This window comes from Oryzias latipes, chromosome 14 (genome assembly GCF_053564925.1).
Source record: "Oryzias latipes strain Hd-rR chromosome 14, Olatipes_Hd-rR_3.1".
Lineage (NCBI taxonomy): Eukaryota > Metazoa > Chordata > Actinopteri > Beloniformes > Adrianichthyidae > Oryzias > Oryzias latipes.
The window spans coordinates 6,068,732-6,087,204 of NC_136250.1; the positions used below are offsets into that span (position 1 = coordinate 6,068,732).

An 18,473-nucleotide genomic window follows, 5' to 3' on the forward strand; every position below is an offset into this window, starting at 1 on the left:
TAGGAAAGTGTGGAATAATTTTGATCTCGTGACGCCAAACAAGGTAAATCTTTTTTTCCTTTATGTACTATTTTTTACGGTGGCGCATTGCACTCACTTTATCAGTTTATCAAGTGAATGACCTGTGATACATATGACAGTCAGTAAAAGAGCCTTACAGTTGCTTTATTCACGTTATGATGTAATTATGAGATCCTGATCTCGTAATAACGAGATAGGGTGTCTATTTTTTTTAACAAGTGAATGCAATGTTCTGGTAAGAGGTTTGAATTGTTTTCAGATAAATTAACTTTTTATGTTATTGTAGGTGAAGTGTCGGCTCTGCTCCACAGAGCTATCTTATATCAATAAGAGCACTACATCAATGCTGAGGCATTATAGAGCTCGGCATGGCAATGAAGAATTGGCAGCTACTCATGAGAGAACCCCAGGTATGTTGAAATTCTCTCTAAAAATTGTGCTAAAAAACATGCATGCAAACAGACAGGCTCCAGGCCTGGTATCGAACCTCCAACCCTATTGCTGTGAGGCAACAGTGCTAACCACTACCCCACCATGTCGTCTTATGTCTATTTGATATTGTTTGTAAAAATTACAGTCCTTTTATGAAGCTTTTGATAAAATAGTTCCTTTTTGCTTGCAGTTCCTAACAAGCAAGCAGTGGATGAGGCAGTGGTCAATATGATCATCAAAGACTGTCAGCCACTCAGCTTTGTTGAAAATGAGGGATTCAGGGAGCTCCTGAAGCTTATTGTACCCTCGTATGCTCTACCAAGCAGGAAGGTATGTTTAAGAATTTTTATTATATGTTTGTACTAACTATATAACTATATTTTCTTGGTGTAACAGTATTAGTATGGTTATTTTGAGACCATCAAGGACTTGGTGAGCCAGAGATATGAGGAGGAAAAGGAGAAAACCAAAAAGGACCTCCAGAGTGCCGTTGCTGTTACTTTAACAGCTGATATGTGGACGTCTATGAATATGGAGGCATATCTAGCTGTTACTGGCCACTATGTGGACAAAGAAAGCCATGAACTCCATTCATCAGTCTTGGCAGTGCAGCATTTTCCTCAGAAACACACTGCAGAAAACATTGCCACGGTTAAAAGGAGCCTCATGGAGGAGTGGGGCATAGCAGGAAAGGTCAGATGTCTTGTCAGTGATGCAGCAGCAAATATGACTGCATGTGCTTGAATGCTGCAAATACGGCATACCATTTGTATGGCCCATTCCCTGAATTTAATTGTAAGAAAATCATGTGATCAAACCCCAACAATAACTAAAATACGCAACAAAACACGACACATAGTGACATACTTTCGATTGAGCGTCACTGCTAAAGAGAAGCTCACTCAAATACAGCAACAGCTGGGAACACAGGGCCATAAATTAATAAACGAGGTGCCAACACGATGGAACAGTACCTACCAAATGTTTGATAGAATGACTGAGCAGAGGGAGGCAGTCTGGGTGTCACTGGCCTCATTAAAACCTGACATCACTCCACTGACTCCAGAAGAATGTCAGATCATTGAAGAGATGCTCAGGGTTCTTGCTCCTTTTGACCAAGCTACAAGAGAACTGTCTGAGGAAAAAAGGGTCCCTGGGTCGAAGATCATTCCCATGATGAGAATGCTCCACATTGAGCTTCAATGTTAGGCCACAACAGTGACAGAAACAGCTGCTCAGCAACTGGCAGAAAACCTGAGGAAGTGTCTAACTGACGCTATTTGCGGCATGGAATCTCTCAATGTGATGACTCTGGCAACTCTTAGATCCCAGATTTAAAAAGAATTGATTTGTTAGTCAGCAAAAGGCAAGTGAAGCGGTGAAGAGACTGCAGTCAGAATGTGCAGAAGAAATTAGTAGCCAAGAGCCTGACCCAAGAGAAGAAGAGCCTAGCTCTTCACATGGGTCAGAACCCAGTTCAGGTATGAAAATACATTTCTGTGGCACTTTGTGATATGATATATCATGTGATAATAAAGTAATGATTAACTATTTTTTTAGAGCACAAAATCTGGAAAACTTTAGATATGGAGGTTGTAGAAGACCCAAAAGACATCAATAATAGAAGTACTAGAAGACTTCAATAATGAAGACTTCAATAACAATAGAAGACTTCAATAATGGACTCAGCAACAGCTGACTCCATTATTGAAGTCCAACGCTACCTGGCAAAAACAAACACACCCAGAAACCAAGACCATATACCCATATACCCACATCATCATCAACTTGCACTTAAAACTCTCTGCTCACCATCATCGTCTGTACCATGCGAAAGAGTGTTTTCCAAGGCTATAGACGCGATCTTTTTTCTGTATGGCTAATTATCTCCAATCTGCAGTTCCCTCCATTACTTCGCATCCTGACTGTTCTGATGAAATTGATTTCACCAAGGTTCCATCCTGCTATCACGACTTAAAACTCGTTTTTCAGTCCAAGTCCAAAGCGTCATCTTTACCCCTGCATATGGCCGCATTTACACTGCCTGGTTCAAGTGACCCAATTCCGACTATTTCCTCTCATGCGGCACATATCGGATATGACCGGTGACCGTGTAAGCAGGAAAAAAGCGCATGGATTCCGATTTTCTCAGATCGGATACAGGCCTCACTCACATGTGGAAATAAATCGGAAACGAATCGGATACGTGCATTTGCGTGTGCCATGTAAGCAGACAAATCGGATATTCCCCAGTAAATGCGAGTCGTACGTCAGTGACATCAACTCCAACTGAGATCACAGGATTTATTAATATGAGGTGCTGTGTAGGACATTATTCAGAATTAGCATTCATAAACACATATCAAATCTCTCACACACACTAGTGAAATGCTTGTATACATACAACTGAAAATATATTCATTCATATACAAATGTGTAATCTCTCACATATACATGTGAAATCTCTTACATACACATGTGAAAATCCTCTCACACACACTACTGAAATCCTCTCACACTCACTACCGAAATCCTCTCACACTCACTACCGGAATCCTCTCACACTCACTACCGAAATCCTCTCACACTCACTACCGAAATCCTCTCACACACACTACCGAAATCCTCTCACACACACTACCGAAATCCTCTCACACTCACTACCGAAATCCTCTCACACTCACTACCGAAATCCTCTCACACACACTACTGAAAATTTTGATAGAAACGGAAGGCATTTCAGTAGAAACTGATTTTTTTTAAAAACTTTATTGTTATAAACGAAGTTGGTCAACGGAAGGCATTTCAGTGGAAACGGAAGTTGGTAGAGAGCGGGATTTTACAGTGGTTGGGTGCTACAGTATGTCTTCTCAGTTCCCCCAAACAATTTGGCCGACGCGACAGCTTTACTAACTAATATCCTGGCTTCAACCGAGACTATTTGCACCCTGTCGAACTCTACAAGCGCAGCCCCGTGTCCCTGAGTACGGAAACAGTGGATAATCGCCTAGCGTCACTTTTCCCGTCTCGGCACCATGGTGGCGTCCCGTTACCACCAACAACAATTACTGTGCGAATTTGAGCGGACACACCCCACGTTATTGCGTACAGCAGTCCTTTGCCCCGTGGAGTATGGGCACAAAGAGGAAAAGGTAAATTAACGACCTTGAGTTTAACATTGTTGTATATGCCTAGATAAAATTTCTGATATTGTTTCAGAAACTGCGTGTCTGTACGTTAAACTGACGTGATGTGGTCGCAAATGACCGGTCAAGTCAACCGCCATCTGGCGACGTGCGGTCACGCTAGCCATCATTGACATTTTACATGCGCGTTTATAATATATCATAGTTTACGATACATGTGTGAAATATAATAAACCAGACAGACTCAAAGTGATTGTTTTGTTTGTTGTTGAGTATCTCATGAAATGGTACAAAAAATAAATGAAGAAACTATATGTAGAAGAGCACATGTGGTGTAAAGCTGTCGTGTCAAATCTTCTCAAAGTTATTCCATTGTAAGCTAAGGCAAACCTCCACTGGAATGTTGTTACCAGTGATGTTTATGATCATAACACAAGTCTGCAGAAAAATTGTGAAAAAAAATCTTTATAGTCAAATTGAAGCTGTGGCGGGGTCCCGCCGAGAAAGGATGCAGAGGAGCCAAGGTGAGGAAGATCTGTGTTTATTTGTCGACACTGTTGCTACACGCAGGGCCATGCAGCACACAGCACACTCCGTCACTCCCCTCTTTCACCACCTGCAGTGCTCACCTTTAAATGGGATGCCACGCCCACGGGGCGTTGCTCTCCATTCCCTCCAGGTGGCACCACAGGTAGCAATCATTAAATAACAAAATACAACAATAAAACCCGGTGTGGCCCCCCCTCGGCATCTGACGGTGCCACACCGTCACACCATCCCCCTCCTCTGAGGGATTGACGATGTGCGGCAATCCACTCAGCAGTCCGCCGCCACGCATTCCCCACGCCGAACCGCCAGACACGTCCTCGCGTCGCGTCGGATGGATGCACGGGCTGCTGCTGCTCCACGACGGCGACCCCTCCGATCCGCTCCTCGGTGCCCGCTCCGGTCGTTCCCAGCCCCGGCAAAGGCCCTTCCATTGGCCACACGCCCCCGCTGGTCTCCTCCCGGATGGCACCTCAGCCGATCGGAGCCGCCGACAGCAGGTTACAGGCGAGTTGTGACGCCTCTCCCGGAGCACTCCCCTGACGGCCCGGTAGACGTCGGTCCGCCCCCTGTCCAACTCCGCGCAGGCCTCCAACGCCTGCATCCGCGACAGTGGAACCAGGCGGTGTGCCCGTCCCGCCTCCGGCCGTCTTCGCGCTCCGGCGGTCCGCCCCTGCTGCCCGCGAGGTCCGCCGTTCATCATGGACGCCGTAGTGTTTCTTTTCGGGCCCCTGGCCAGGCCTGACGCTCCGACGAGGCGACCCGGATCCACCCCCTCTTCCTCAGAGGATGGAGTGCCTGGAGGAGGCGCTGAGCTGCCGGGGAATCGTCCCCACCACGCCGCTGCGTCCTCACCTTTTTGTGGCCCCTCTGCGATCCCACTTCTGACACCAAATGTGGCGGGGTCCCGCCGAGAAAGGATGCAGAGGAGCCAAGGTGAGGAGGATCTGTGTTTATTTGTCGACACTGTTGCTACACGCAGGGCCATGCAGCACACAGCACACTCTGTCACTCCCCTCTTTCACCACCTGCAGTGCTCACCTTTAAATGGGATGCCACGCCCACGGGGCGTTGCTCTCCATTCCCTCCAGGTGGCACCACAGGTAGCAATCATTAAATAACAAAATACAACAATAAAACCCGGTGTGGCCCCCCCCTCGGCATCTGACGGTGCCACACCGTCACAGAAGCTTTTGTCTTTATAGTCAGAGTATAAGATGTGAAACATAGAAAACAGTATTTTTTTTAAAGGTGATGCAAAACTTCTACTGGATGTTAAGTAACATTACAACAGGTTTGAAAAAAATGACTGTCGAAAAAAAAAAAGGAAAAACACACGATTGATTGAAAAACACACACTCATAAAGTTACATTTTTGGAGTCTAAGGTGTTTTTATTTCCCTAAACTTCTTACCTGAACGACAATTTAAATCCTCCACTTTTGTCTCAGATTATGGTACGTTTGATATGTTATTCATGTACTAATATACCATTCCATGAGAAGCTTAAAATAATGTCAATGCACATGCAATATGTTAGTGATGGCTAACAGTTCCACAAATGACGGCTCACTTGATTGCGATCATAAATAGCAATCAAGTGAAACATAGCCTATTAAATTATAAAAAAGCTCTGCGTAGAGCTAGAAGCCAGTACTATTCAACCTTAATATCAGAGAATGGAAATAATCCAAGAATTCTTTTTAGCACTATAGCTAAATTAACTTGCAGTCAGAGCTCAGTAGAACCACATGTTCCTGTTTCTCTCAGCTCTGATGATTTTCTTACATTTTTCGACAGTAAAATCTCAAATATTAGACATAAGTTAAAGTTATTCCTACTATCAGCCCAGAACAGGCTGAAGCGGTAGAAATGGAGGCATCCATAGAAACCTCTGTAACATTGGACTGCTTCACTGCTGTGGATTAAGCGGAAATAACATCAATTATTACGTCCTCCAAATCCTCAACGTGTCTGTTAGACCCAATTCCCACTAGACTTTTTAAAGAAACTTTTCCCCTAATTAATGATCCCATATTAACAATGATAAATGCCTCTCTGGAAACGGGTTACGTGCCACAGTCTTTTAAATATGCAGTTGTTAAACCTCTTCTGAAAAAGCCCAGTTTGGATCCTAGCATCTTGGCCAACTATAGACCGATATCAAACCTGCCCTTTATTTCTAAAATCCTAGAAAGAGTTGTAGTTAAGCAGCTTTACTGCCACCTACAGGACAACAGCCACTTTGAAGACTTTCAGTCGGGGTTTAGACCTCACCACAGTACGGAAACTGCACTAGTTAGAGTCTCTAATGACTTGTTATTGGCCTCAGAAAAGGGACTACTTTCTATTCTGGTCCTGTTGGACCCCAGTGCAGCCTTTGACACCATCGACCACAGTATTTTACTCCATAGATTAGAGCAGGACATAGGGATCAGCGGATCTGCTCTCCAGTGGTTTAAATCCTATCTGTCCGATAGGTATCAGTTCGTTAATGTAAATGGCCATTCCTCTCAGTGCACTCGAGTCAACTATGGAGTCCCACAGGGCTCAGTCTTGGGACCGATCCTGTTTACGCTTTATATGCTACCCCTAGGAAACATAATCAGGAAACACAGCATTAATTTTCATTGTCATGCCGACGATACGCAGTTGTATTTATCCATGAAGCCTGACCAGAATGACCAGATAGAGAAACTGAACGCCTGCATCAGTGACATCAAGACCTGGATGACAATTAATTACCTCCTCTTGAACCCAGAAAAAACTGAGGTCATTATACTTGGTCCTAAAAACCTCAGAGATACTCTGTCTGCTCAGATAGTTTCCCTGGATGGCATAAGTATAGCCCCCAATTCCACAGTTAGAAGCCTTGGGGTTTTACTTGACCAGGATTTATCATTTAAGGCTCACATATCTCAGGCGTGCAGAACTGCCTTTTTTCACCTGCGGAATATTGCTAAGATCAGAAATATACTTTCTAAGAGTGATGCTGAAAAACTCATCCATGCATTTGTTACGTCGAGGCTGGATTACTGTAACTCCTTGTTAGCAGCGTGTCCTAAGAGTTCCTTAAGAAGTCTCCAGCTTGTTCAGAACGCAGCAGCTAGATTGTTAGCTGGAACTAGCAGAAGAGATCACATCACTCCTGTGTTAGTTTCGCTCCATTGGCTCCCAGTTGATTCCAGAATCAAGTTCAAGATCCTCCTGTTAACCTATAAGGCCTTACATGGAATGGCCCCGTCCTATATTAAGGACCTCATAGTCCCTTACCATCCAATGAGAACACTTCGCTCGCAAAATGCAGGACTGCTTGTGGTTCCTAGAATTAGTAAAAGTACGGTTGGAGGTAGAGCGTTTAGTCACCAAGCCCCTGTCTTATGGAATAAACTCCCAGCTCATGTAAGAGAGGCCGACTCAGTTTCTACATTCAAAGCTAGACTGAAAACATTCCTCTTTGGACAGGCTTATTGTCAGACTAGTTAGTATTCAGAGATTATTTAACTTAATGTTAATTTGTTTAAATTAAACTTAATAATAACTATTTCTTTTAAAAGGCTGCTAGAAGTTGAAGCTGGGGTAACTATGGTGCACTGGGGTTCTGTCCTCTTTCCTTTTTCTACTTCTACCCTTCCTCTCCTCTATTCTTGATCATTATTCATCATTTAGTTTTCCATGCCGCTGTTTGGTGCAGTGCGATTCATGTATTGTCCCTCTTTTCCTCTCCCCTCCTGGGGAGTGGGAGTGCTTCCAGACTCCAGTTGGCTCATCCGTGCTCCAGTTCCTGACCGTTTACCTCGCCTTTGCTCCTGCTCCTACACCTGGCTGTGGATCCTGCCTCTGGCTCATCTCTGGCTCGTCTCTGCTCTGTACCTGACCGAGTACCTCGTCTCTGCTCCTGCTCCTACACCTGGCTGTGGTTCCTGTCTCCGGGCTCGACTCGCGCCTTTGACTGTCCCCACAACCACGGCTGGATGAAGCTCGTCTGCTGGACTTTTATATATGTAGTTGTAGATTTAGATTAGTTAATTCTTCTCTAAGATTTCTGGTAAATCGCCTGTCCGTCCTGGGGGAGGATCCCTCCTTCATGTGGGCACCCCTGAGGTTTCTTCGTTTTTTCCGGAATCCGGTTTTTTTAGGAGTTTTTCCTTACCGCGAAGGGGGGTCTAAGGGCAGGGATGCCAGTATAGCTTAGTCAGTTTGTTAGTTCATTTTAGTGTTTTTCTATTGAACTCTTTGTATTCGTGATCCTTTTGATTTCATGTTTTACTTCGAAGCCCATCGAGACAACTGTTGTTGTGATTTTGGGCTATACAAATAAAATTGAATTGAATTGAATTGAATAAATGGATATACTTACAGTTCAATTGATCCAAACATTGTTTTTCTGACTTTTGTTCAATTGCCATAATGGTTATTATTCTGTAACGTTGTGTGTGCATGGAGCAGTGATAGGATGGGTAGAGGGTGGTTCACAATGGCAATAACATCAATTATTGCCATATAAATCAAAGTAGGAGTACAATTGTAATATACTAGATGTGATCTGATATTGCTGTTTTAATTTTGTTTCAGAGCTCAGACACAGAAGTTTGACCATTTTAATAAAGATGTCATACTCCTTCCAAATCCATCTTGGGATGTGGTTTGTAAGCAAGGTTCAAAGTTGAACTGCCTTTGAATTTCAAAAAGCTTGGGACTACCAAACATTTGTGCAACGTATCAGGGAGGGCTTTGGCGAACACATTCCAGGGGATGTCAGGTAAAAGCGAGTTTTTAAAAATATCTGCACAATCCATTTCTACTGATAGTGACAGTGATTTATGATGTGAATGCAGAATTATTGCAAATTCTGTAAAACTACATTTTCTAAAGTATGCATGATTCATTCACAATTTTCTTTATAGCCTTCAGTTCCTGATGTCTTGTGGCACAAAGCTGGTGTTGCCTAAACTCCAAGCCGGTCAAGAACTAAGCGGATTGCTAATCCATAAAGTTTATAAGACCAAAGCCCTGTACATCAGACCATCAAAAACCCTTTTAGTAAGTGTTTTCTTCCATGTCACCCATTTTTACATTTTTATTCTTTTGTTAGTATTTTTGAAATATGATATGATTGTTGTTTTTTCTTTTTTTTTATCCTACTTAAGAATGACTCAGAGGAAGAAAATGAACTAAATCACACCACCCCAAGTACACGTAGAACCTGGCTCGTACCTGGGGTCGGGGCGGGGGAATGCCCGGAACTCCTGGGTGGTGGTGGTGGGGTGCTCGTCTGGGGCTGTGGGCGTCCTTCTCCGGTGGGGCCCTGCGTTGGGCTCTTCCGGCGCGGCGGGGGGCTGCTTTCCTGGCTGGGCTGGGGCGGCGCTCTCTTTCCCTCTGCGCCTCCCTGCTCTCTGGCTCTGGGGGCCTCGCGGCGGTCCTGCTGGCCCTGGCCTGGGTGGCGGTCTTGGTCGCCCGGGGGGCGGTTGTTCCCTGCCTGTTCCCGTGTGGCGTTGGGGGAATTCCGGCTGCCGCTACTGCTGCGGCGGGGGTCTGGGTGTGGGGGTGGCTGGGCGCTCCTCCTCCTTCTTTTCACATTCCACCATCCATTTTAGAAGAACATAAACACTCACTTGAGCACAGGTGTTAGCTCACCTTTGCACTAATAGTTTGCATGATTGAATGAATGAAAGATTTCACACTAGTTGGTTTAAAGGCATAGGTATGCGTTCGTGAACACTATCTGTTTTGTGTGCATGTTGACATGTGGACATTTTTGCGGCTAGCAGGTGTGTTGATAATATTTGAGTGTGTGTGAACAGGCCCCGCCCTTTTTGTACTACATTTGAACCGTACCGTAACGATAAACAACCAGTAAACCTGTCTGCTCTATGATGCTTCATGGTCTTACTCCCCTTCCCCTCCTATTATCACCCTCCTACCCCCCCCCCTCTCTCTAACGTCCCTCTCTCTTCTTCCCCTCTTTCCTTTTCCGTCCGGTCCAACACCAAAGATTTTCAAACATGATTGAAATTAATAAAGTTTGGCCTCAATTACAAAAGGGGTTTATTCAGACATACCTTTGGTTTGTCTGAAGATGAATAACCCCTCTTGTTAAAATAAAATATGTCCAACACAAGAGGCCCTCAGCTCTCATCTGTTTGCCTAGCTGTTGGACAGGACAAGTTAAAAAAAAAAAAAAAAAAAAAGTACACGTAGAACCACCAACAGGAGTGATGATGATTGTGTTGAAGTTCCACAAATCCACACAAGCATGGAAAATCATTGCACCAGCAGTCTGTCGGAAAGTCCAGACCAAGATGGCAACCCTGGCACTTGCACCAATGACGACGATGTCGGCTGTGTAAAAAGCCATCCAGTAGACCAGGGTGATTGCCTTCCTGGCACAAGTGGCACAGGCAGTCATATTGGACGTTCCCTTGTGAGAACTGCCAGCCCTGCCAACAGTAGTCAGGAGGACTACTCTTCATATTTAAGACTTGTGTCAATGATTCCGGATGAGCCTTCAGATGATGAGGAGTTAAACCAGGCTATTGCTGCCAGTATGGAGACTCCAATGTGAGTACAAGGAATAGAAGATTAAGATGTCACTATCAGTATGAACTGTTTTATTTCAATATATTTATAACAAAGACATAGGTATTTCCTTATACAAAATAATTTCAAAAGAGATTACTTATCAGTGCTTTTGTCACAATGTCTTAGCTTTTTCCTTTTTTGCCTTTTCTTTTGTAGTACGGAACAAGTACCTGTTCAAGAAATACTGCTGGAGCTTTCAAGCAAGATTAACACACAGCAGCACTGCAAATTTAACATCAATCGCGCTGCTGTTTGGGAGGGAGCCGTGCGGGGATTCCGAAGGGTATCCTACAACCCCAACTCAGCGATCTGGGTTAAATTTTCTGATGACATGGGAAAAAATGAAGAAGGAGTAGATTTGGGTGGACCAAAAAGGGAATTCCTGAGACTGCTGATGGAAACCATTGTTGTGTCCCCTATGTTTGAAGGAAAAGAAAATAGCAAGAACCTGGCTTTAAACAGCACTGGTGGGAATAATGTCTCTGTCTGTCTATCTGAACTGTTACGTTAACGGTTAATGTATTCTTTTTTTCAATTTTTTTGCAGCTTTAAGGGAGGACTGGTACTACACAGTTGGGAGAGCCATAGCAGTGAGCTTGGTGCATGGTGGTCCACCACCAAATTTCCTTTCACCTACTCTAATTTCTCTTTTGGTTGATGGTTCTGCAAATCCGGCCCTAGAAGAAATAGCTGACACCGAATTGCTTGAAAAAGTGAAAAATGTTTTTTTTTTTTTTTTTTTTTTAATTGTTTCTTGGTGGATTGGTTAACAGGCCTTGTTGCTTTAAGTCAGAGATCTAAATCATTTTAGTCTAAGGTACTCAGCACTAAAGATTTAGTGCATTTTTTTTAATGTTATTTAATTTTAAGATATGCTTATTTTCATTTCAGTAGAATAATTTACAAAGCAATGTATCTTTCTCAATCACTATATTTAACAATTGAGTGCTGGGAAAAAATTACTTTGAGCTTTATGTCCTAACATTTCAAAGCAATCTATTTAACGATCTATATACCTTGTCTTTATTCAGTTTAAAAAAAAAAAAGGAATGTCAATGTTCTTAGATTAAGTTAAACAACTACTTTGTAGCCAAAGTAATACATTAATTTCCACTCTTCATAATTCTAGGTGTCTGAGAGTACAAACATAGAGGAGCTTGAGAAGTCCCAGGCAGTCTTGCTCGATTACTTGGCCAATGCAGGATGTCTGAGGCAGATGCAGTCATTAAGACACAGGGATCTGTTGGTGCAGGACATTGTCATGTTTCAGGTCATTCACAGGGTTCAAGTCCCATTTCACAGGTATTCAGTATCAATAAGTTGTAATCAGAATAATCAGACTATGTACAAAATGCACCAAAGCTGACTTGTTAGCAGACAAAAAAATTTCAACGATATCTAAAATTCTGTCTCATTTTCAGGTTTTGTGAAGGACTGACAACTCTTGGGGTTCTACAAAAAATCAGGAGACACCCAAACTCTTTTCGTCCCGTTTTCTGCTATCAGCCATGCGTGATGACGGCTGATCAGATGGAGAATCTCTTCAGCATCCGCCTGTCCCCAGAAGGGAGCAACAAGACAGCTGCTGAGGAAACAGTTGTCACATTCTGGAGAGACTATCTCCTGGATGCTGAAGGTAAGTGACACCTTTTTGTATATATTCTATTGCTACCTCTTTATGATGCTTTGTTTTGTGTGCAGAACAAGAAGGGCCATCCAAACTGCAGAAGATCTTGGCTTTTGCAACTGGAGCCTCTGTTGTGCCAGCCATCGGCTTTTCCCCAACTCTTTCAGTGCAGTTCATGCACAATGAAGATGATGACTTTTTCTCATCAATGTTTCCTATTGCAAACACGTGTGTAAACTGCATCAAGTTGCCACTGTATACATCATACCAGCTCTTCAGGGAGAAGTTTGATTTTGCTCTAGGGAACACACATGGATTTGGAAGAGCATAAACAGGCCTGCGCTAACAATTAGTTTGTGTCCATCTTTTCTGGTTGCAATAGTTGAGTTGCACAGTGTTTTGAAAAGTGCTAAATGACAGTTTTAAATTTTTTAATTGTGCTGTCTTGTTTTTATAATAAGTTATTAAATACTTTAAAAGAAAGTCAGCTTTTATGTGTTTTTAAATATTAACATTGGAATTTTCATCTTTAAATATAGAGTTCACTAATTACATTTTTATGTTTAACCCTCCCAATTTAAGTATGAACAATTGATATGGTACGTTATGATTGAGTTGATATATGTACTAAGCCGCTTTTATCTGAAATTGGAACCAATCAGTTTCTTATAGTTCATTTTTATATTCACCTAGCCCACTAGCCCAGCTCAGTTACTACTTGCTGCTGTCTACATTCTCAGAAAAATAATTTCAAATACTTTTAGGAAAAAATTATTTATTGAAGAATGTTTTAACAAAACAATTTCATTCATTGTAGAAAGTTCACAAGTGAAGAAAAAATATCTATCCCATAGTTCCCATCATTTTCAAGAGGATTAACTTGTCGAAAAAGGTTCATTGTGGTCTCATTCACCATAACATTAATGTCAGGAACTACAACATTGTTATTAGTTTGAAGTTCAGGCAATGGTCCCTGTTCATCAATGCCATAAAAGCCAGCTTCAAAAACGTCACTCAGAACTGGATGAATTCCTACGCTGTTAATGACACCTGTATGCCATAGCTGAAAAGGTGTCTGGCCACCTTGTGTGGAGAGGCCATGGTTGTTCCACTGACTAATGAACTCTGTTAATGCCCTTTCAATTCTTGGCAAATAAACATAATGCAAGCAAAACAGATGTTGCTCATTCAACGAGTCCAATATACCCTGTGACTCCATGAAATTAAATATGTTAATAAAATGTCTGGATACTACACTATTGAGTTCAGCCCATAGTCTCTCAATCCTTTGGTTGTGGACCGAAACACCTGTAATAATACTGTTTAAGCCACGTCTTTCCAACATAAACCGGGCAACTACCACATTCTCCATGCCATGGTCACACCTAACTCTTAAAGGCAATCCAAAGTTATGTACCCCTTCCAAAAATAATGGCAAAACGCTGGAAGCTCTGTTATTAAACAAACATCGCAAATATATGATGGTCCTGCTGAAGCCATCCACGCAGCCATGGAAGACCAATCTCCATCTGACTAGCTTGTGGTTGCCATCAAAATGCCTGGTGGGAAACAGGAATAATAAATGCGATAAATCTTTCACATAACCACACGAGGGATGTTCTCACACATATGTTTGTTTACAGTCAGTCAGTCAGTTGAATGTTTATTAACAGTTTCCCATAAAAGGATTAGAAATGAGTATTAAAAACAGAAACACTTAAATGTATGTTGTCAAATTACCATAAGTGGTTGGTCCCTTGAAAGCTATAAATCTTGCGGTGGATTGCAGTACGACGCCTTAATGCTCGGCCCATAGGATCTACCTGACACAGGCTCTGTCTGACCCGCCAACGCTGAATCCTTAGACCACGTGCTCTCAGACTTCCAAGTATGTATGTTTCACCTGCATTTGGAGAATTCGGCGGCACATCAGTCACAGTCCTGTTCAGGTCTTCATTTGACAAGACTGTAAATCTTAATGGCCCAACTCCAAGAGTCTGTCTCTGTCTATACAAAGTCCTTCGACTGATTCCAAAGCAATTCTCTGCCATGTCATCCCAATAGATAAACAGTGGTAAATATGTTCGGCACATATGGCATATCTGGGCCGACCAGGACGACCAGTAGTGACTGTGGGGGGCACAACATTACTGGTGACATCAGGGGATTCCTGTCTAGCTTCATGTTCAAGCACCAAGGAACGAAAGCTGCAGTACAGTGATTCTAGAAGATCTATGACTTCCCTATTGTTACGGTCAAATCTAGATAACTGAACAAGAAATGATGATAAAATTCAAGTATAATCATCAAGCTGCCTATAAAGTCTCTACAGGGTGAAATCGTTGGGATCCTGCCTTTGGAGAGACTCGATACATTGTAGGGCACTAATGAAAGAACGTTCCACCTCTTCTTCAATGCTTCTGGATGTAAAAAATATTGATACAAATAAAAAAGAAAAAAAGAGGGCCAAACGAGCAGACATTATAGAGCACTGCCACTATCCGCCTTGGTGTTTAACAGCAGTAAACACTGATTTGCGTGGTCAAATTAGCCCCTCCTAAATTTTTAGTGCACTCGTATTCGCAGCGTTACGAGAACTGAGTCCTGTTTGGACGGATCCGTCCCTGTGTCATACCAGGATGCATTGGGTACGACCCACAATGCATTGCGTTTGAATTATTCGAAGATGGCGGACGGTTGCGCAAGAAAGAGGACATAAAAATGTAAGTGTATTAAAAAGTGTCAAGTATCTGTTGTAAAATATATTTGTAAATATGTAATATGATACTTGTAATATGTTAGATTCCTCAATCGACAACCTACATTGTTTTGAAGCTCATCAATTTCGGTAATGCTAAAGCTAACGCTAGCGCGAATTAGCGTCGAAGGCTAAAACAAACGCTGCTGATATTACATCAAAAAGCAGTGTGTTCTAACCGCAGTCATAAGTTTTTTTAAACGCTCGGCAAGCTCGTGCCGGATGGGAGAAAGAGATCACACTTGATCAGATTTGTATTTATTTATCATTAAACTGTAATCACTGTCATATTGGGGTAATTGTTTTTTTTTTGTTGAAAGAGGAGAGTAGGTAAGAGCAAGAAGGGACGAAGAGAGACAGGAGAGTCTGTTAAGCTTACATAAGTTGACAATAATGTTCAAAAAATGTAACGTCATCGTTGTTTTTGCAATTTGTTTAATAAAAAATACATGAACAAAAATCAATTATTTACATGTATTATTTAAATCTGAGCCATTTTTAACAATCTCACAAGGATTTTCATATATCAAATTTTCATATTTATAATTTCGTTTTATATGTTAACATTTATTGTTATACATGTTAACAATAATTGTGGTCCTCCAGAGTCATGTGTGTCACAGTTGGAGCTGAAAGGAAAGCAGAGATTTTTCCTCGCAGACGAATGCCACTTTGCTCGTCCTGCATGTTCCTGGTGTCGTCCTGCTGTGCCCCAACAATGCAGAGATACCCATCATCACCCAAAAGGATCCTTCAGGTGGGTAATGTTTGATTTACATAAATTGGGCTTTTACGTAGAACCCATGAATCATGGATTGATCCTGGATTCCCAACAAAAATATCTATACTTTTGGCATTAGAGTCACATACAGCCTGCATTTGAATGGAATAAAAAAGCTTCCTGTTACAATAACAAGCGGCATTTTCCTTTAGGGGCTTCATTCTTATGTGGCAGCCATCAATGCTCCCCATGACCTTTTGGAAGGTGGAAGACCAAGCGAGCTGCTAAAAAACCAGAGGTGACTAATGGTTCATTCACACTGGGAAGCTGGATGACCCTGCTCATCAGCTGGAGGATGCGGTCTATCGTCCTGTGGACAACGTCACTCACAGTGGACCATGCCATGTCAAAGGTTCTGGCTACCACACTGTAAGATGTGCCACACCACACCAGCCAGAAAAGAAACACCAAGATCTCAGTCTCCTGTGACCCCCCCCCCCCCCCCCCCCCCCCCCACAGAGTGCGAGGAACCCAAAGCTGCTCCACCAGATGCTCGATGGGCCTGCGGGACCGTCAGAGTAAAGGGCCAGGACAGAAACCTTTGTTTTGGCAAAGCAGTAGAGACGTGGAAGATCCTGTAAAATGCAACATTAATTATTTCATTGAGGAAATTAAATCTAATTTTTTGAATGTTTCTATTTATTTTAATGTCTTACATTTTAGTTTATGAAGTATTTATGAATGCTGGAAAATCTCGTGTTTTTTTCTAGCTGGGTTTTTGGATTTTCATTTACATTTTTAAAAATGAAAGTATTTTTGTATTAAACAAGTGATATGGTTTGACTCTAAATAAAAAATACTAAACTTTGAACTCACAAGTTCAAGTTGTTTCATGTAATTAGATTATACAACTCATAATCCAGTGTTGAAAAAGAATGTTAAACACTTACCCAGCAGACTGTGTAACCTTGAGCACGATTAGTAACAAATGCTTAAGTTTAACTAAAAAAAAAAACTTTAAGTTTAACTCACAAGTTGTTCATGTCTGGCCTGGGCATCCAGAGGAAATCTTCTGAGACGTCTGCTTCTCCTTGCTGTCCTGTGATACTGCATGTCTGCTCGTTTTTGGTTTGATCTCACGAAAAACGGTTGAATTATTGCCAGGAACACGGGCAGATTCATATTCAAATCCATTTTCAGTAAGGTGTAAGAAAACTACAGAAAAAAATGCCTCCACGCAAGAGCCTGTAAATCGTTCAGCGGCACACAAATAAATATTGCCATGGACTAATAACTTGGGGTTTAATTATTTATAAATCAGCCACGTTTTCCATGTTCAGAACACAGCAGATTTGAAGTCTTCGTAAAATGTTCATATTTATTATGTTTTTACTTTGACAAATAGTGTCATTCTCCACGTTAAATAGAAGTAGTTCGTCTCCAGACCAGGTGGTGGCGAAAATGCGTCACTTTGTTTTCTGTCAAGTGCCTTATGAACAACACCCGAAAGAAAAAAGTACTGAGCATGGGTGTCTGAATTGCTTTTAAAATTCAGAGAACTATATAGAGAACTATTTAGTGCTGCACTAAATAGGGTTTTAGTAGTTAAGGATTAGGGCAGGAATTCGGACACAGCCCGTGTTTTGACAGCTGTGTACGGGGTACTATCTCCAGTTACGGTATAATCCGTATCAGCACGATAATGTTGTAGTAAAAGATTCCAGGACGTTTTGCAACTGTAGCTGCGATTACAGGCGCATTGTTTACCCTTTTCTGAGCCTTTAGGTATGACTGTTCATTGTAAGTGTCATCTATTACAATGTGCACATCTATCTCAGAACATGGATGTATTGGTGGAGCAGTCCGCTGAGCCCGCTCATGACTCGGAGTGGACTCTGGAAGTCGAAAATAAAAATGTATAAAAGAAAAACAAAAATGTCACCCAGACTATGCTTTCCCTCAGGTGCACACAATCTCTGCCTTAGCCAGTCTATTATAGTTTAAAGTTGTTACTTTGGTCAAGTTGTTTTAGGCTGCTGATACACATCACCATAGCAACGCTTTTGACTGCCATCTCGCGATGATCAGCCAACTTCCGTTTCTACTGAAATACCTTCCGTTTCTATCGAAATTTTCAGTATTGAGTGTGATAGGATTTCGGTAGTGAGTGTGAGAGGATTTCGGTAGTGTGTGTGAGAGGATTTCGGTAGTGTGTGTGAGAGGATTTCGGTAGTGTGTGTGAGAGGATTTCGGTAGTGAGTGTGAGAGGATTTCGGTAGTGAGTGTTAAAAAGGATTCAAATTCACTTCTTGGCTTCACGTCTTCTTTATTCCAACGCCATCAACAACCGAAAAACACGTCTACACTTCCCCTCCCTTTTCCCTTTCACAATAACAGCACATATGTGCAACTACCATAAAACAAGTAAAGACATATTTATTTAACAGTTCCTGTATTTATAACTTAACAAACTCCCTCTTTTTTTTTTTTAAGTCTTAGTTTACCAGGTCAAATGAACAAAACAAAACAACATAATGAACTGTTTTCATTGAACTTGCTGTTACTGCATTTAACATTAACCAAGTTCCCATTGTCCTTCACTCAAGGCTTCAAGTAACTTGCATGCAGATGCACCCATTTT

The 18,473-nt window shown here is 42.1% G+C and overlaps 2 long non-coding RNA genes across 3 annotated transcripts; both read left to right on the forward strand.

Annotated features, from left to right (window-relative positions):
• Window positions 1-644: 644 nt before the first annotated feature.
• Window positions 645-9,671, forward strand: LOC144983744 (uncharacterized). The gene is made up of 3 exons (XR_013647533.1): window positions 645-783; window positions 871-8,906; window positions 9,052-9,671. It is a non-coding gene; the product is annotated as an uncharacterized LOC144983744 (long non-coding RNA).
• Window positions 9,672-9,714: 43 nt separating this feature from the next.
• On the forward strand, window positions 9,715-15,845 carry LOC110014529 (uncharacterized). 2 transcript variants are annotated; one of them, XR_013647532.1, is made up of 4 exons: window positions 9,715-10,705; window positions 10,883-12,028; window positions 12,148-12,362; window positions 12,428-15,845. It is a non-coding gene; the product is annotated as an uncharacterized LOC110014529 (long non-coding RNA). The 2 variants fall into 2 exon arrangements; XR_013647531.1 differs by having other exon boundaries at window positions 10,883-12,362.
• Window positions 15,846-18,473: the final 2,628 nt, after the last annotated feature.